The following is a 20,880-nucleotide window of genomic DNA, read 5'->3' on the forward strand; positions in this document are numbered from 1 at the left end:
CTCCTGTTCCTCACTGCTTTATCAGTCTTGACTTTTCAGTTAATGACAAGCTTCCAGTGAACAAACCTATGAGTTAGTGAAATAGGTTTCTTTTGCTTATGGCCACATGTAAAAACTATCTTCCCAGGCAGGTTATTTGAAATAAAAAGTTGCAGGCAATCTTGAAATAAATAAGTGGCTTGTCATCCAAACTTGTTCCTTAATGTGGGAGTTTAATTATTGTATTTTACTATAACTTAATACTGATGAATGGGATTAACATAAAATTGTCATCTTGTGAGTGGCATAGTTTTAAGAATGACCGTGCACAGCTGAGTGATTCTTTCACCTGCATCCTGACTGTCACTACACTTGGCTATAGAAGAGGTCTTTGACCTGCATTTTAATCTGTTTTTTCTAGGTTTGTTGTGAATACATTTAGTTGGCTAAGCATACAGTATTATTCAGTCAACTTTTGTAAACATGTATGTTTAAAGTTAGGAACCTGAGTCTCCTTTTAGGTATTTACATAAAAGTGGACTGATTTTCTGTGTCTTTCTAGAAGGTATGGGGGTAGAGGCTGGCTTCTGGGCTATATCTATAGTGTTCAGTTTCTGTACTTAACTATCTTGCCTCTCATATGACTTCTGTGAAAGTTGTTTGTATTTAGCAGTTCTGAAGATCAAGCCATTGGTATTTAAGTGCCTAAATATTGATTTAGGTGCCTAATTTTTTTCAGGCATGTTAGCCAGGATTTTAATAAATAACTAGTGATGGTGTGTTCCCAATTCCGTTTTTCAGAATGTTGGGTGATGAGCACTTTCTGAAAATCCAGATCCTTACGTGGTGTCTTGAGCTGGACACCCAAAATTTGAGGCACTTAAAATCACTAGTCACTTTTGAAAATCTTGGTCCCTAGTCTGAAAATTTTAATAACTACTACTTACTAGACAAAATAACCATGCTGGAAGGTACAATAATTGTCACCATGTCAGACTTTCCTTGTTATTGCAGCCATCTTTATCTCATCCATTCTTACCCTATTGCTAGAGTTGCAGTAGAAATTCTGATTAATCACTGTAACATTGTCATTGGAAGGAAAATATGCATCGTGAATATTTAAAATGAATATTTTCCTTTCTTAGACTTAAATTTAAGGGAACATAAAGATATGGAGTAGGGAATAGAAAATGATAAGACTGCATTGCCAAGAAAAATATAATAAAGTAGAGAGCTGAGACTACTGTTACTGATCTGCTTGTTTGCCTCTATTTAAAAAAAAATCTATGGCCCAAATCCTCAGCTGATGTAAATCTGATTTTAAAAAAATACGGTTTCTGATAGATCACTTTGTGTGTGTGGACACAATTTAAATCCCTTTGAAGTTGTATTAGCATTTTTCTGCTCCTTTACTCATAGGGTCTTTTCAGCAATAGAGAAATAACTGATTGTTCAAGGGGATCAGTGAAACTGACTATACACAAAGAAAGGTCTTACATACAAAGTAAAAAGAAAATGAAATATGTGAAATATAAACTATTGGTTATTTTTATCTTTGGTATGACTTGTAACTATAGAATGTATAAAATTCTCAGAGAGAAATGTGATTTTTCAAGTTGACAGTATTACTTTACATGACATTTACTTTTACAGCACTTACATTCCTGTATTAAATGCTGCTTTAAGGGGGGCGGTACAGTGATGTACACAGCTTAACATAACTAGTTGGTGCTACACTGGTGCATATCTTGATAAGTGTCACCTTAAGAAGAAGGGGGAATGAGCAGGGACAATGCTATAATAAATAACACCATTTATACATTGCTTCTCATTCTGTTTATCCCACAGTCACTTATTCAACCCAGGAAGCAACAGCTTTCCTCTATAAATCTAATTCTGTGTGTGTGTGTGTGTGTGTGTGTCTAACAATATGTTAGATTTGATATACAATACTCAGATTGTATATTCAAAACACCATATATTTTGGCTTAGGAAATAAATGTAGACAAATTTATGCTGTATGTATTTTACTTGGTTTCCGCTGCACAGCAGGAACCAGGTAATGGCTGTTAGGAATGTACCTACATTTCTGGTGTTAATCCAAGACGTATTGAGAAGTGATTCCATAAAACGAGGGATTTACTTTTACTGCTGACAAATTCATTCTAGCACAAAGCCCGGGGTTTATCACGTGTCTAGATGCAAAAACATTTTCCTGCCTTTTTGTCTGTAGCAGTCAATGATTGTTTTAAAACCCAGTGTCTAATGAATTTGGAGGCAGTTGGATACAAAAATCCACTTAAATTCTCCTTTGAATTGGAGCGAATGTTGGGAACTGGAACATAGACGGTTTTGCCTTGTGGTTAGAGCAGGAGTCATGTCCAGTGGGCAAAGCAGGCCTCCATGTCAGAATGGAAGCAGGGATCAAATCTGGAGTCAACTGTAGCAGAGGCAGAGGGCTGAAACCAGAGTCAGGACCAGGAATCAAAGCTGAAGATAGGACCCAGGAAGACGTACCAAATGCCAGAGCAAAGGATTGGGCCAAAGTCAGTGTCAGAATTCAGAGACAAGATTGGTAGCCAATGGCCCAGAACAAGGTGAAAAGGCAGTAGCTAGAGAGAGGCAAGAATAAGGCACAGAGCAGGAATCAGGAACAGAGTTGTATCAGGAGGCAGGGAAGAGCAGAGTCAAATGTGGCAGCTGCAGGAAATCTGTATAAGTGCTTACACATCCCACCTGGTTTGCTTCCTGGCTTAAGTAGCAGGTGTGAGCCAATCAGGTGGCCACAGGTCTTGGGTGTTCACATAGAACCTCCTGACCTTCCAGATGACCAGCAAGATGCTGCTTTGCTCATCTTCCTTGGTGACAAGAAGGGATTGTCAGTGATCCAGAACCCCCACAGCCCTCGATTCTAGACTTGCACCCTCAGACCCTCACACCGAATCCTGGGGGACTTACTCATTAAAGATAATGGAAGTATACCCTGAGTAAGGACTGTAAGCTTTGGCTCACTGTCAGGTGACAAGATTGTATAGTCTAGGGAATATCACTGACTTGTGCAGTTGGCTGAATAATAATAAAAATGAATAGATTATTTTCTAATTGTTGAAAATCATTAGTGTGTTATATATTTGATTAGTAGAATTAGACAGGCTAAAAATATCATGGACTAATTTGACAGTTGATGGAAAAAATGTTTCAAACGCTTTGCAAATTTATTGTTTTTTGTCCAGTAGTGCTAACTAGTCAAGAGAACTTAGGCTTCCTTATCATAAAGTTGCTATGCTATGACACAGCCTGCAAGTTCGGGGGGAAGCAGTGGGGCTCTAACGGATTTCTGTTGACCTTTTCCCTCTTGGAGACAGGTATATTTTTACTATATTTTGAGCCTCCCAGGCACATAAAACTGGTAAACCAAAGGCTGTGTCATTTCTTGACTAATTGGATCTGACTCCTCCATTTAGCAGATTTAACTTGCATTTTCCCAACCCTTAGCAAGCATTTTCATGTGACAGTCAATACATTTCCCCTTGATCTTGAACTCCAATGAATCTTACCAAGTATACTTCCATAAGGTTGAGAAGTGATACGGGACTTTAAAATAAACATTCTAGCTGACATTCCTTGTTAACTGAATGTAGTGACTCTGGAGCCCTGACAGATCAGTGTTCTGTAACGTACATCATATCAAAACTAAATGCCATGATTTGATAATGGAGAAGTTTACACTTTCTTTTTAGCACTTTTTTGGGTTTTTTTGTTTGTTTGTTTTTGTTTTCACCTGAACATTTACAAGTCCCCAACTTACTCAGTTTATGGTTAATTTGCATTGCACTTTTTCTTACCTACTGAGTGTGTGCCACAGAGGAAGCCTTTAATAGTGAAGTCTCTTCATCCCTCTGCACCTCAAACAATGTTATTATAAAGGGTTTAATGTTTGATGTAATCAGAACTACAAATTTCATATCACTCTGGGACTTTAGTATAAAAATGGAGTTTTGCTGTAAGTGGTTCCAGTGTGGTCAAAATATAGGACCAATTCCTTAAGTTGTTACTGAGTGTTTACACAGGTAAAACGTCCATTGACTCAAAATGAATCAACAACTGTGTTTCCAATCAAAACATGTCTTAAATAATGAGGGTCAGATCCGAAGTTGATGAAAATCAACATAGTTCCATTGAAGTAAATGGAGTTATGTCAGTTACAGCAGCCAAGAACTGAATACGCACAATGAACTGTCATAAACATCTAAATATTATGTATGTATTTATTTATGTATGTATATTACAGATGCACCCAAAGCCCCTAATTAGGATGAGGGTAACACTGTGCTAGACATGATACAGATGCATAGGTAGACTTTGTATATGCCCAGAAGATCTGACACTTCCATTTAGCAGAAGGCCAGCTACAGATCAAGATATGTTGTTGTAATTAATCGGTAATATTGAATAATGAATAAACTAGAGAAAAATCATTCTCATATTGAGTGCTTGAAAAGGAAAGGGGTAATCAACTGACTGAATTATTAATTTTGAATTATTCACCCAGCTCCAGTTCCATTGATCTGCCTTTCCTATGCTTTGCTAAACACAGTTTAGTTGTGCCTATCTTATTTGGGGGCATGAGAATGAAGTTGAGCTTCCTCATAGACCTGGCATTCCAGGGTCCTGTATAGTAAAGGTTCTCTCAATATCGACTCAACGACAGCCATCACTAATTAAATATAATTTCTAAAAACAGAGATGTGCTACCTCTTGAAGATGATGTTTCTAAAATAGGTTGGTTCAGTAAGGCAGTAGCAGCAGCAGTGATAGAAGGTCAGTAAAAGAAGTATTGCTAAAGGAATTGGAAAGGGAAGATAACATATTTGTTAATGGTGAAATACATCTCACCAATCAGCACTGTGAATCTCTTATACAGAGTGGGCCAGATGGAACAGCTTTAATCACATCAATGAGCAATTATACTTCAATGAAACTACTTGTGTGAGTAAATGTTTACTGACATGAGCTCACAAACAGACTAGCTCAAGATAATTTTCTAGCATCAAATGCAGATGTTCCAATGATGTCAATGAGAATTTTAACCGAGTTAAATTTACTAAGGACTTCAGGGTTAGGCCTGTATGTCATATTCTGAACCAATATAACATATGATATAACTTGTTTCCATTTAACATTACATTCAAATCCAAGTTCCATGCAGGCAATAGTTGAAGAAGATGCTATAGAGAATTAGTAGAGTGTGAGGAGGAAGGGAGGATTTTAACTTTAATGCTGAATAGTCTTAAAGTCCAGACTCAAGCATTAAACAAAGTGTCTTGGTGAAATTATATAACATTTTGATGGCAGAGTTGGGTGGAATTAGCACAAACAGAAGAAAGAAATCCAAATTGTAAAAGAATGTGCTATAGATCAAGAGTAAAGCCATGTTTCTTTCTGTTTTCATGCAGATATAAACAGTAAACTATAAATTCCATCAGATACATTAATGTTTTAATACACTGTTTTATTTATTCACTGCAAGTACATTGGGGGGAAATGTTGCCCAATGTGGTACAGTTCCTTTTTGTCTCTGTATCTTCTTTACATTAAGTAATGAACAAGCTAAGCAGCTGGCATAAGAACTGAGACACATTTTGGCTATTTACTACATGAGTCATTCATGTCCTTTTCTATTGACCTGGAGTCCATTGAATATTAAAAAGGAAATCAAGAACACATTAGTACAGACTAGCTGTTTGCAAATAAATCATGTTCTGTACTGTACCTTGCTTCAGAACATGATTAGACGGTTTGCCATTTCCAATGAGTGCAAATAGTAAATGAGATGTTTCATAATGAGGAACAGTCCTGGAAATAGGAATTTAAAAGCTCATGTTGGGCCTCTGTTTCCAATAAATCAATAGTTCGTGCTGATAGAAATGTACATGAAAGGATAACTGCTCTATAGAATATCTAACATTAATATTGCTTTTAACAAAGTGATTGGTTTTGCTCTGTCATAGCTAAAGAATAGTGGATTGCAATATGGAATATTTTGTTGTTCCCTCCCACTGCATGTGATTGCAAAATATGTGGATACCAAACACTAAGTCCTTAAATAATAGATAATTTGTAATTATCTTATTCATACAGTCTATAATATAAAAAGTTATTGTAAATATAAACTGTTAACCTCTTGTCTGCTTGGCAAGTACCGTTGTGTAGCAGCCTGGTAATTCCAAAATAAATCTTGATTATTTCAGTCTTCGAAACCCAAAGTCAGGTTACATAACAATGTAATGATTTTTGGAATCTATTGAGTCTGACTCACCTCTCACTCCATTGATTTTCAAACCAATGTAATTGAGAGATGAATCAGTACCACAAAGTGTAATTAGTGCCCTGTAGTTCAAAATTTTTCTAAAATGGCCATCCACATTTAGATTTCTAGTCCTTGTTAAGGCTTCAAAGACCTTAAATATGGTCTTAAATCTTATGCTGTTCAGCATATTGCTTCAGAGTGTGTGTGTAAATCCCATGGGATTCATTGGCATTTAAGCACTTACGTTTTTGTTGATTTGGGGCTTTAGGCACTTAATTATGTGCGCCTGATTTTCAAAAGTGAGGAGGCACTCCAGTAATATTTGTTAAGTAAAGGGAAGTTCAATAGTTATATACTGTAGTGACTTCTGAAGGCACAGTAAAGCTGTCTGCAAAATGTTTTGTTGTGTTTCCACAGAAAATTTTGGCTTTTTAGTGAAAAATTAAAACCCTAACTATTTCAACTGAAAACTGAAATAGTTTGATTCTGAAATGCTGCAATAGTGCTTCATGGGAGGTGTAATCTCGGTGGTTCATGCTCCCATTCTTGTCTATGGGCAGGGTCTCTTGGGTGAACTACATCTCACGTGATACACCACAATCTCCCCTCTTGGTGAGAGGGAGGACCATGGTGCATCATGGGAGATGTTGTCTGGCATATCCAACTCAAAATATGTCAGTTTTCAGCCAAAATCTCAAAAAACTTTTCAGTTTTCATGCATTTGATATTCAATAAAAAATCAAAATTTTCCTCAGAAAGCAGAAACTTTGCACAAAACATATTCATTTAATTGTGAACCCAAATGTCCATTGAAAAACAGGCTTCAATGGAAAATTTTCAACCATCTCTAGTGCTCAGAACTTTTGAAAATCACGTTACTTATGTAAGTGCTTAAATATGGATCGAGGAGTCTAACTTTAGGTGTGCATTATTTTAACATCTCAGTCTGTATTTTTATATGGCTTCTCCCTCCAACATCTCCGTTCTGTCTCCGATACCTTTTGTATCCTACCAGAACTTATCTATAAAGATTCTGTCATCTCCTCATTAATTCTGTCCTGGAGACTCACTTCTCATCTGACTTCTTCATGAAATCTGCCAACTAATAGTGACTGGACCAATCATCAGTTGGTGAAAGAGGATAATGTTTGTGCTCTGCTATCATGCAAATAATAATTCAATGGAAAATGAGCACTAAAGGCCTGATCCTGCAAAATATTGAACAATCTTGCAAGGTGCCGAGTGCTCTAAGCATATCTTCAGTGAATATTAGGGGCATTCAGAATTTTTCAGGAAGTGCTCAACACCCCACAGAATGCAACCCTGCAGTAGCTATTTTTGTGGGTTTCTGATTAATTTATAAAATGTGAGAGTTTAGTTTGTACCTGTTATTCAAAACTCAAGATAAAAATAGACCTTAATAAAGTGTTCTGAGCAGCCTGGGTGCTGTTTTATGCCTTATAAATTATACGTGGATACAGTGTGTGTTGTGGGGGAGGAAGGGAGAGGGAGAAAAGAAAAAAACACACACACATAGCAAATGTAATGTTTTTTCTTCAACCATTTAAATCACTTTGTTTTGGATTCAAAGCAAATATGACCATATTCAAACTGAGGAAGCTGAGCAAGGCAGCAGAAGCTCAACAAAATTGATTTTCCTTCACCTCACACTTCCTCAACGTAAAGTAGTATACATAAGTGTGTGTGTGTATATGGTGTGGCGGCTTCTCTTCTGCATGTTAGATACCTTGCTCTCAGAGAACATAGGTTCATCACTGTTGGCTCTACCACTGTAAATTACAGTGCAACCATGCTGAGTGTTTTCTTAGGCCTGCAGGCAATGTTCAAACACTTTGACTCTACTTTTCTGTCTCATTGTAGAAAAAAAAAATAAAAGATTCTTTTGACTGCTGCCCAAGACCCAATTTACTCATTTTTTCCCACTGCAATGTGGTGTAGAGATGCATCTGTAACTATTAGGTGAAATTGATCCAAAGGCTGTGCATGCACTACACCAGCGGCTCTCAGACTGGAGGTCGGAAACCCAAAGTGGATCGCAATCCCATTTTAATGGGGTTGCCAGGACTGGCGTTAGACTTGCTGGGGCCCAAGCCCAAGCCCTGCCGCTGGAGACAAAGCTCAAGCCTCACAACCCAGGGCTGAAGTTGAAGCCCAAGGCCTTCAGCCCTGTGTGGCAGGGCTCAGGTTACAGGCCACCTGCCTGGGGCTGAAGCAGTGGAGCTTAGGCTTTGGCTGCAGGTGGTGGCGCAGGGGCATTGCCCCTCCACCCTCTCAGGGCAGCAGGGCTTGGGCAGACTCAGGCTTTGGTCCCCGCTCCTGGGGTTGTGTAGTTCTTCTTCGAGTGATTGCTCATATCCATTCCAGTTAGGTGTGCGCGCGCCGCGTGCACGTTCGTCGGAAGATTTTTACCCTAGCAACCCTTGATTGCTGCGCCGAAGAGTGGCCTGGTGCTGCGGTGGCACTGCGAGAGTCTAGAGGGCCAGTGGGCGGTGCCGCAGCCGGAGGGGTTAAGGCTGCCTCCATTAGGAGTTGTTTAAGCCTAATGTCTCTTTCCCTCTTAGTGCGAGGCTTGAAAGCCTTGCAAATTGGGCACTTAGAAGACAAGTGTGACTTTCCCAGGCACTTCAAACAGGAGGTATGAGGATCCCCTGTAGGCATAGGCCTGCGGCAGGCCGAACACAGATTGAAACCCGGGGAGCCGGGCATGCGCTCCGGTCCCCGGTGCGGGTGGGGGCTAATCCGACAGCTACTACGTCGACGAACACAACCCTTAGGTCCCTTCGGGGGTCTTCCAGCAGTCCCACTACGCAGACCAGGACCCTCATCACTGGGGTTATTGGACCCCTTGGGCCTACCACCAAGCCCAAGGCGCTCTTGTGCCTACTACGCGCACCGTACCACACGAGTCACGCATTCCGGAGGCTACATTAAGCCGCCCCCCAGTTGACACTGAGGTACCATCGCTCGTGGAGGAAGGTAATCAGCCTGCCCAGGAACCTCTGGAGCAGGAACCTTCCCAGGTCCCAGACGCTGAGCGGGATACCATCATTCCCAGGCTTTCTTCTTCTGCCTCCTCCCTGGATGAGGCGGTGGCGGGGTCGTCGTCTGCAGGTCCCCCTCCAATTGACTTACGGGCACACCAGGAGCTTCTTCGCCGGGTGGCCTTGCAAATGGACCTACAGGCTGAGGAAGTATCGGAGGTGGACGATCCGATAGTGACCATTTTGTCAGCGGACGCCCCAACCCGCATAGCCCTCCCCTTCATTAAGACTATCCAGGCGACTGCTGATAACTTATGGCAGACTCCGTCCTCTATTGTGCCCACAGCCAGCGGGGTGGAACGCAAGTACATGGTCCCTTCCAAGGGATATGAGTATTTGTATGTGCACCCTATCCCCTCGTCGTTGGTGGTCCAATCTGTCAACGATAAAGAGTGACATGGCCAGCAAGGCCCGGCTCCTAAATCGAAGGAAGCCAGGGGAATGGACTTGCTTGGTCGCAAGGTCTACTCTGCTGGTGCCCTGCAGATCCGAGTGGCTAACCAGCAGGCCTTGCTTAGCCATTACGGACATGACACTTGGGCTGAGGTAGAGAAGTACCTCAGGACTCACGACAGGAGTTCGCAGCCTTCGTAGAGGAAGGTAAAAAGGTAGCGCGCACTTCGTTACAAGCCTCCTTGGACGCAGCTGACTCGGGGGCACGTACTATAGCCTCGGGCATTACCATGCGCCGGATTTCTTGGCTCCAGAGTTCGATGCTTCCCCCTGAAGTACAGTACACCATTCAGGACCTTCCTTTTGACTCCAAGGCTCTGTTCTCCGAAAAGATGGCTCTAGGCTCCAGAACTTAAAGGACAATAGAGTCATTATCCGTACTTTGGGGATGCATACCCCTGTGACCCAGAGGCGTCCGTTCCGCCCCCAGCTTAACCGGCCTTACTATATGCCTCGCTACAGGCAGGACTCTGGTCGGCGACGGGGTCGCGGGGGATGTAGACGGCAACCGGGCCACCAACCGTCCCAAGGGCGGACCCCTTCCAAACCAGCGGGACCTAAACCGTCCTTTTGAAGATGCGTCCGGGGACGGCATACCAGATCTTTCTCCAGATCCCTCCCTGCCTTTTTCCGACCGTCTTTCCCATTTCCTCCCGGCGTGGGCCCGGCTGACCACCGATGCCTGGGTCCTACGCACTGTGGAACGTGGTTACCAACTGCAATTTGTTTCACCCCCACCTTCCCACCCTCCTTCCCGGTCCCTCTTCAGGGACCCCTCTCACGAGCAACTCCTCTTACAAGAGGTGCACTCGCTCCTCACCATCGGAGCGGTGGAGAACGTTCCGAAGAGGGAGATGGGCAAGGGGTTTTATTCCCATTATTTTTTGATCCCCAAGTCCAAAGGGGGCCTCCGGCCCATACTCGACCTGCGAGAACTCAACAAATACATGCTGAAGTTGAAGTTCCGCATGGTATCCCTGGGGATCATTATCCCTACATTGGATCCGGGAGACTGGTATGCCGCCCTCGATATGAAGGACGCTTATTTTCATATCGCCATCTTTCCACCACACAGATGTTTCCTCCGATTTACAATCACTCACCTTCACTTCCAGTTTGCGGTCCTCCCCTTTGGCCTATCCACGGCCCCAAGGGTGTTTACGAAGTGCATGGCCGTTATCGCCGCCCGCCTCCGTCGGCGCAGCATCTGCGTTTTTCCCTACCTAGACAACTGGCTCATCAGGGGGGACTCGCAGGCCGCAGGCCACAGTCCAGCAACATGTGACAGTGATCAATCCCTGCACTGGTGGCTGACCCCATCCCACGTATGTGCGGGGGTCCCATTCCATGCTCCTCAACCTTCCCTTTCCCTGACGATGGACGCCTCGTCCCTCGGATGGGGAGCCCATCTTGGCAATCTTTGTACTCAAGGTCTTTGGTCGGTGCAGGAATTGAATATGCACATCAACGTCAGGGAGATCCGGGCAGTGCGCCTGGCTTGCCAGACGTTTCAGACTCGCCTCCGTGGCCGTTGTGTCTCAGTCTTTACGGACAACACAACGGCCATGTACTATATCAACAAGCAGGGTGGGACCCGCTCTTCCCCCCTCTGCCACGAGGCGATGCTACTGTGGGAATTCTGCATAGCCCACTCGATACATCTGGTGGCATCGTTCCTTCCTGGCGTCAAGAACACCGTTGCGGATCGCCTGAGCAGGTCCTTTCTCTGCCACAAGTGGTCGCTGAGAGCGGACATCGCTCATGCCATTTTCCAACGGTGGGGATTTCCCCATGTAGACCTGTTTGCATCCCGATCAAACTGCAAATGCCAAGAGTTTCACTCCTTTCAAGGCCTGTCACCGGGCTCTCTGTCAGACGTGTTTCTCCTTCCATGAACTCGTCATCTGTTCTACGCCTTTCCCCCGTTCCCCCTCATACACAGAGTCCTGCTGAAGCTCCGACGGGACAAAGCAACTCTCATCTTAATCGCGCCTGCGTGGCCCAGGCAACACTGGTTCACTACGCTGCTCCGTCTGTCCGTGGCCAGCCCAATTCCTCTGCCGCTTCACCTGGATCTTATAATGCAAGATCACGGCACTCTCCGTCACCCAGACCTGATGGTCCTCCACCTCACGGCATGGCTCCTGAGTGGCTAGACCAGTCGGAATTGCGCTGCTCTGCTCCCCTGCAACATGTTTTATTGAGCAGCAGAAAGCCTTCCACTCGATCTACCTACCTGGCCAAGTGGAAGCGCTTCGCTTGCTGGGCTCAAGCGCGCGACGCTATTCCTTCAGAGCTTCCGCTTCCGGTGGTCCTTGATTATCTCTGGTCGCTAAAACAGCAAGGCCTTGCACTGTCCTCTATAAAGGTGCACTTAGCGGCCATCTCCGCTTTCCACCCCGGTGAGGGAGAATATACGCTGTTCTCTCATCCGCTGACTACCCGTTTCAGAAAGGGCCTTGACCGTCTCTACCCCCAGGTGCGCCATCCGACTCCCACCTGGGACCTCAATCTGGTCCTCAACAGGCTCATGTCCCCACCCTTTGAGCCGTTAGCCACCTGTTCCTTGCTGTACCTGTCATGAAAAATGGTTTTTCTGGTAGCTATCACATCAGCCAGACGGGTCTCTGAGCTCAGAGTGCTCATGGTGGACCCACTGTACACCGTTTTTCATAAGGACAAGGTGCAGCTACGTCCACATCCAGCATTCCTCCCGAAGGTAGTGTCCGCGTTCCACAACAACCAGGACATCTTCCTTCCGGTATTCTTTCCAAAACCTCACGCATCCTCGCGAGAGCAACGACTTCACTCCCTTGATGTTCATAGGGCGTTGGCTTTCTATGTTGATCGGACAAGACCGTTCCGCAAATCCTCTCAACTGTTTGTGGCAATTGCTGACCGAATGCGAGGTCTTCCTGTCTCGTCGCAGCGAATCTCCTCATGGCTCACAGAGTGCATACGCACCTGTTATAACTTGGCTGATGTCCCTTTGGGCCATCTCACCGCCCACTCTACCAGGGCCCAGGCGTCCTCCGCTGCCGTTCTGGCACACTTACCAATACAAGAAATATGTCGAGTGGCGACCTGGTCGTCGGTTCATACTTTCGCCTCTCACTATGCTCTGGTCCAACAGTCGAGAGATGACGCAGCCTTTGGCTCTGCGGTCCTGCATTCCGCCACGTCTCACTCCGACCCCACCGCCTAGGTAAGGCTTGGGAATCACCTAACTGGAATGGATATGAGCAATCACTCGAAGAAGAAAAAATGGTTACTTACCTTTGTAATTGTTGTTCTTCGAGATGTGTTGCTCATATCCATTCCACACCCACCCTCCTTCCCCACTGTCGGAGTAGCCGGCAAGAAGGAACTGAGGGTCGGGTGGGTCGGCTGAGGGTATATATGCGGTGCCGTTATGGCACCACTCCAGGGGGCGCTCAGCCGACCCACTGGGATTGCTAGGGTAAAAATCTTCTGACGAACGTGCACGCGGCGCATGCACACCTAACTGGAATGGATATGAGCAACACATTTAGAAGAACAACAGTTACAAAGGTAAGTAACCATTTTTTATTTTTGTTGTCATAAGGGGGTCACGGTGCAATGAAGCTTGAGAACCCTTGATCTATACTATGAGCTAGCGTGTGATTCCCAGCTCACGTAGACGTACTCGCACTAGCTAGCATGCTAAAAATACTCATACTTGCACTTTGAGCTAGCATGCTAATGATAGTGTAGCCTTAGTAGCCCAGGTGGCAGAAGCAGCAATAGAAACCTACTTGAACCCCGTGAGTACATACTCAGGACAACAAGCCCAGGTTGCCACTATAGGTGCCCATTTTACCACGGCTACACTACTATTTTTAGTGTGCTAGCTGAGATGAAAGCTAGTGCGAATATATCTACATGAGCTCGTAGTGCAGACATACACTGCCAACATGCTGTCATGTTGGCTGTGTATCAGTACCAGTGTAGTGTCTTATCCAAAATGTGTCAAGTTGGGCCCCCCAAAAATTGCTAGTCATTTTGAAAATCTAGGCCCATATTTTAACGTTACAATGAGTAATTCTGGTTTTGTTTGTGTCAGGATGTACACTTCTTGGCAAAATATGTCTCATTGTTCCGCCGCTTTATTGCCATCGGTTTTTGTTCTGTTGCATCTGATATATCATTCTTAGATTTTTCGTTCATGCCCATCACCATAGTAGCTAAGCAATTATGTTTAAACTACAAATTTCAGTGTTTTTGGTTATGTTTTATAAATGGGAAGTCTTAGAGATTTTGACGTTATCTGTAGATTTGGGTCCCTCCTATGAAAAAAGTAAAGAAATTGCTATTTGAAGTTCTGAGGCTTTAATGCTGGTTTATTATTGTTAATTAATTATTTGTGAACATCAAAGATAGTTCTATGTGTCTCACAAGAATGTGGTAGCTGCCCTAAATTTAGGAAGACACAACAAATGAGTGTCATAAACAGATGACATTTGGGCAGGCAGGAGTATGGTAATAAAATCACACAATTGATAAATGCACGAGTGTCTTAGAGGCTAAGGGTGGGGTTCATGTATGTTAGCTCTCCTCCCCTTCGCATCTGGTAGGCTTCATGACTTCATCCCTTTTGGGAGGAATTTGAATATGGTGGAACTATTAGCTAGAGGAATAGGTAGCTATAGCTTGAGGTGGCTCCATTGACTTACAATGGTATACAGGCTAAAAACTCTACCTATCCCGCCAAAAGTGGGAATAGTCTTTTAAGAAGCCCACAATGTTATTTAATAGAATACTCCACCCAAGTCAGGAAATCTCGTACAGGAAAGGTATAATTTTTAAGGCTTCAGAACTGTAATTTCCTTAATTAAAGATTTATGAAAATTAGTATCCTTGTTTAATATTACAGGAGTAGTCTCTCAGAGCAATGAGACTTCATTGAACACAGGGGAGGTCCACGCTCTCTGTAGCTTGGTGGATTAAGAAGATCTCTGTGATGCCAGGGTCAGTACTTCAGTGATTTAGGACAGAAAGAATCATATATTTACATTGTAATTATAGAAATTATATGGTGGTAGTGTCTAAATAAGCTACCATGTCATGGTAATTATCCTAACATTAAATAGTCAACCGTCACCACATAAGGAACATAGATTATTACCACAGTTCTACATACTGGAGCTCTTAAACAGAATTACTGTGTAATCTGCAGGGCACTGAATTATCCAAGACCATGTAGGTCCTCTCAGCATAGCACTGCTGAAGAGAATACTACTAAGCAGAAAATTACTACTGTGTTTTATTATTATTGAATGATTTTGCAAGATACATGATAACAAGGGGCCAGGTCCTGCAGACACTTAATTTTACTAATGCGAGTGATCAATGGGTCTACTCGTAAATAAAGCCAAACATGTATACAAGGATACCTGTCTCTTTATGGACACTATATCATGAATCCATATTATATTCAAAAGATTGACATAGTATTTTTAATGTGAAAGATATAATATGATTTTATATATGATATAAGATATTTTCTAGTAAGTTGCTTTTTCCTGATTCGTGTTTCATAATTATTTCAGACAAGGTCTTGGGGAGGAGTTGAGTGGGTGGGGCAGCTCAAACAATTAAACTCTAAACAACACAGTGCTTGCTGTCTGGTTTCTTTAGATGCTCATAGACTCATAGACTTTAAGGTCAGAAGGGACCATTATGATCATCTAGTCTGACCTCCTGCACAATGCAGGCCACAGAATCTCACCCACCCACTCCTGTAACAAACCCCTAACCTATGTCTGAGTTATTGAAGTCCTCAAATTGTGGTTTGAAGACCTCAAGCTGCAGAGAATCCTCCAGCAAGTGACCCGTGCACCATGCTGCAGAGAAAGGCGAAAAACCTCTAGGGCCTCTGCCAATCTGCCCTGGAGGAAAATTCCTTCCCGACCGCAAATATGGTGATCAGTTAAACCCTGAGTATGTGGGCAAGACTCACCAACCAGCACCCAGGAAAGAATTCTCTGTAGTAACTCAGATCCCACCCCATCTAACATCCCATCACAGTCCACTGGGCATACTTACCTGCTGATAATCAAAGATCAGTTGCCAAATTAATTGCCAAAATTAGGCTATCCCATCTATAGTACCTCATGTCAAACTTAGGCTAGGTCTGTAGTGAGTGTCTGCACAGAAGCACTACAGCATTTCTAGTGAAGATATAGGCATATTTTCCTACATCATAGCTATAATAGCTTATTTTTTTCAATATGCTGTTGAAAAATTTTACTTAGTTTCAATTTTTTGTAAATTGGGTGAGATCAGGGGTTTAATCCAAAAAGCCCGTTGAAGTCAATGGAAGGATTCCCATTGCCTTCAATTGATAATAGATCAGATCCCTAATGCTCAAATGTAACTGCTGCAGACATTAATGGGTGGTACACACAAGCCTCAAGGATAAAATAATACAGCTCATATAGAGCACTATAACAGCAAGAAACAGATACATGCAGGAGAATTCATGGCATTGTTTAAGGGACATTCTGTATAGTATATTAGAAATTAATGTCTTTCAGCTTGTAATGGCCATGATTTTTATTTATTTTTTGCCATTCAATGTACGTGACATTTTACTCAAGACTGTTACATACCGTTAATATTTTCTGTGGATGAGAATACATTTAATACTGGCTGAGTGGTTAAAACAAACTGAGCCATTCTCAGTAGAGCAAAAATAAGCATGTTGGATGTGAAAATCTAAATTGTTCCTCTCTTGGATTTTCAGAACTGAATAAATGTGGTTTCCACATGGATTTTCTACAAATAGATTTCATGATGGTTTTCCAAAATTGCTTATTAGATGTGGAATTCTCAAGAAAATTGTAGATATAACTCTACTTAGAAACAAGCACTTGGATCTGCTGTCAATTTTATGTTTTAAAAACAAGCAAGAGTTGTTATAGGGAGCTCTGTAGCCAATCTCACATGATGACCTGTTTTATTTACTACTTTGCTGACTGAAGATTTTCAAGGGTGCCATAATATTCTACATTTTATGTACAAATTGCAAAGTATTTCCCTTCCTATCTCTTGTTTGAATTCTAGTGTGTTCCTTACATTGCAACTAGCTTATTTGGATTTTACATTTATTTATGAACTAATCCATACTTTATAATTTATAATTTATAAGAACAAGACCAAGATGATAGTTTTGGCTGAACTTAGAAATCAATGACTATGTATTACAATTAGGGCTGTTGATGAATCTGAGTTAACCCATGGGATTAACTCAAACAATCGTGATTTAAAAAATTAGGGTTAAGGTGATGAAAAAAATTAATCATGATTAATTGCAATTTTAATCAGACTGTTAAGCAATAGAATAACAATTGAAATTTATTAAATATTTTGGATTTTTGTCTACATTTTCATATATATTCTGTGTTGCAATTGAAATCAGTGTGTTATTTTATATTACAAATATTTGCACTATAAAAATGATAAAAGAAATACTATTTTTCACTTCACCTCGTGCACATACTGTAGAGCAAATAAAGTATCTATTTGTTGTGAAAGTGCAACTTATAAATGTAGATATTTTTTGCTACATTACTACACTCAGAAACAAAAATATGTAAAACTTCAGAGCCTACAAGTCCATTCAGTCCTACTTCTTTTTCAGCCAATCACTAAGACAGACAGATTTGTTTATATTTACAGGAGATAATGCTGCCCTCTTCTTATTTATAATGTCACCAGAAAGTGAGAACAGTCATTTGCATGGCACTTTTGTAGCCAGCATTGCAAGGTATTTATGTGCCAGATATGCTAAACATTCATATGCCTCTTCATGCTTCGGCCAGAGGACATGCCTCCATGCTGATGATGCTCATTTAAAGAAATAATGCATTAATTAAATTTGTGACTGAACTCCTTGGGGAAGAACTGTATGTGTCTGCTCTGTTTTACCCACATTCTGCCATATATTTCATGTTATAGTAGTCTCAGATGATGACCCAGCACGTGTTGTTCATTCTAAGAACATTTTCACTGCAGATTTCACAAAATACAAAGAAGATACCAATGTGAGATTTCTAAAGATAGCTACAGCACTTGACCCAAGCTTTAAGAATCTGAATTGCCTTCCAAAATCTGAGAGGGACAAGGTGTAGAACATGCTTTCAGAAGTCTTAAAAGAGCATAACTCCAGTGTGGAAACTACAGAACCTGAACCACCAAAAAAGAAAATCAACCCTCTGCTAGTGGCATCTGACTCAGATAATGAAAATGAACATGTGTCAGTCTCCACAGCTTTGGGCTGTTATCGAGCAGAACCCGTCACCAGCATGGATGCATGTATTCTGGAATGGTGGTTGAAGCATCAAGGGACATATGAATCTTTAGCATATCTGTCATGTAAATATCTTGCGACGCTGGCTACAACAGTGCCATGTGAACAACTGTTCTCACTTTCAGGTGACATTGTAAACAAGAAGCAGGCACCATTGCAAATGTAAACAAACTTGTTTGTCTGAGCAATTGGCTGAACAAGAAGTAGGACTGAGTGGACTTGCTAGCTCTAAAATTTTACATTGTTTTATTTTTAATGCAGTTTTTTGTGTACATAATTCTACATTTGTAAGTTCAAATTTCATGATGAAGAGATTTCACTACAGTACTTGTTTTAGGTGAATTGAAAAATACTATTTCTTTGTTTTGTTTTTTTTACAGTGCAAATACTTATAATACAAAATGTAAACTGAGCACTCTACACTTTGTAGTATGTGTTGTAATTGAAATCAATATATTTGAAAATGTAGAAAACATCAAAAACTATTTAAATGGTATTCTATTATTGTTTAACAGTTAGATTAATCACACAATTAACAACAATTAGTTTTTTAATCACTTGACAGCCTTAGTTACAATGAATTTGTATTACAAGACATGTTTTATAAAGGAAGAAGGATGTTTGTAATAAATGTTAGCGCAGTCGCAGCTGATGTGCACTAGCCTTATACTATAGGTGGCTATACTGCAGTCAAATGTAAGTATCATCCTCAAAAACTAGTCTACTGAGAACTGTTGTACTAGCCAGAGTGATCATGGTTGGTGGCGTTGCCCCAGGCATCATGTAGTGAAGTGTCCACATACGGTTCAATCCTGCGAACCCCACGGGTGGGACCAGGTAGGATCAGGACATGCAACCTTTTGTGCATTGATGGAGAGTTTGCATGCATGTTGTGCTGGGGTGTTTTTGTCACTCCTGGTGATATGTTCAAAGATTGCGCAACACTGCTTTTGAATATAATGAGTGATTGAAGAAAGGCCAGATCTCTGTGAGATTATGACATTTAAACAAATTCAAACCACTTTGTGCTCAAGATTTGGCACTGACAGTGGATATGGAATGTCTCTAGCTTCTTCAAGCTTGCCTATAAGGGAGGGCAGGTTTCTAACCTGTATTGCAACTCAGGTTGTACATGGGTTTGATAGATCCTAAACTTTGTCTCAGCACAAAGACTTTTTTGCATCCATAAGCAAGACATTGACTTAATGCAGGACGAAGAGAGACCTATTAATCAAAACGTCCATTTTGCTGTGACCATTTAAACTCTGCTTGCAGCATAAGTAGATGAACTCATCACTGCTATCACAGTACTCTGCCCTACCTGCATCAGTGTTTCTGGTGGCCCAGCTCTGAGGTCCCGGACCTTGGGCTTCTGCCATGAAACATACAATCCCACAGTGTGGCCACCATCTTGAAGACCTTGGAGAGTGGGGTTGAAATTCTATGGCTTTTCCACAAGCAAGATAGCATCGTCATGTCAGTCTTGGTCAGAGAACACTTGACCAAGCTTGATTCGGATGTGTGGGGTGGCAAATCCTAATATCCAGTCAATAGCTCAACAGAATAGTGCCAAGGTGAGACTGTGTCCCTGCCACACACCTGACGTTGTGTAGAAATGTGGCAAAAGCCATGAACCAATGCACACTCTCGCTCTAGTAGCAGTTTTAAGATCGTGCACCAGATTGGGAGGGAGGGATAGCTCAGTGGTTTGAGCATGGACCCGCTAAACCCAGGGTTGTGAATTTAATCCTTGAGGGGGCCATTTAGGGATCTCAGGCAAAAATCTGTTTGGGGATCGGTCCTGCTTTGAGCAGGGGGGTGGACTAGATGACCTCCTGAGGTCCCTTCCAGCCCTGATAGTCAATGATTCTATATGATTTAGCAGAACATCTGGAACACCAACAACCAAAGTGCTGACCTCTCAACTGAATCAAAAGCCTTTTTGATGTCAATATGTGCCCCATAAAGTAGACTGTTAAATTCTTGGTATAACTCAGTCTGAAGCTGAAGAGTAAAGACAGCATTCCTTTTTGACCACCCAGCTGTGAAACCTGATTGCTATGAATGATGATTTAAGCATCATTTTCTATTTAATTATTAAAAGCTTTCAAAGTTTGACTGAGATGACAAGCAGAGAGAGGGTCAAACTTGATTATTTAATTAAAAATCTTCAGAACAAAGCCCAGGTCCAAATGTAATGTGTGTTGACCTATTTCAATACTGAACCGACCTGGAACACCAAATCAAATGGCCACTGAACTTTTGAGAAATTCAGTTTCTGGATCCGAGCATCCTTATTTGGACCCTCTTTTAGGCATACTCAAACAATGGGTTAGGGTCTCAACCTTCCTCGTACCGTGGACATTTGTACAATTTACTCCTCCCCCATTTTGTTTGAAACTTTGTGCATTTTGTTTTTAAGAGAAACCCACAACTGGACTAATGGACATTGTGGGCCAGGATATGGGAACATTGGCAGAGATGCACAGCACAACTTGCATAACAACTTCACATGGTATAACTGGCCTGACCAAGGTTGTTATTCCTAGAGATGAGTTAGAGTTAAGGCTGAGAATATATAGCCCTTTAAAACAGCACTTGTGGAATGTTGATAATATAGTCTTTAAAGAAAATGCTGGGAACCTAGAAAATTGGAATTAAAGATTCTTATTCTGACCTGTCTTCCCAACAGACTTCCCTTTGTGAGCTACAAACACAGCAGAAGGGGGTCAGGATGGATTGCG

General features: G+C 42.0%; 1 protein-coding gene across 1 annotated transcript in view; it reads left to right on the forward strand.

Moving 5' to 3' along the window:
* Window positions 1-20,880, forward strand: part of CNTNAP2 (contactin associated protein 2) — a 1,620,276-nt gene that overhangs the window by 777,396 nt on the left and 822,000 nt on the right. The window lies entirely within an intron of this gene.

This window comes from Mauremys reevesii, linkage group 2 (assembly GCF_016161935.1).
Source record: "Mauremys reevesii isolate NIE-2019 linkage group 2, ASM1616193v1, whole genome shotgun sequence".
Classification (NCBI taxonomy): domain Eukaryota; kingdom Metazoa; phylum Chordata; order Testudines; family Geoemydidae; genus Mauremys; species Mauremys reevesii.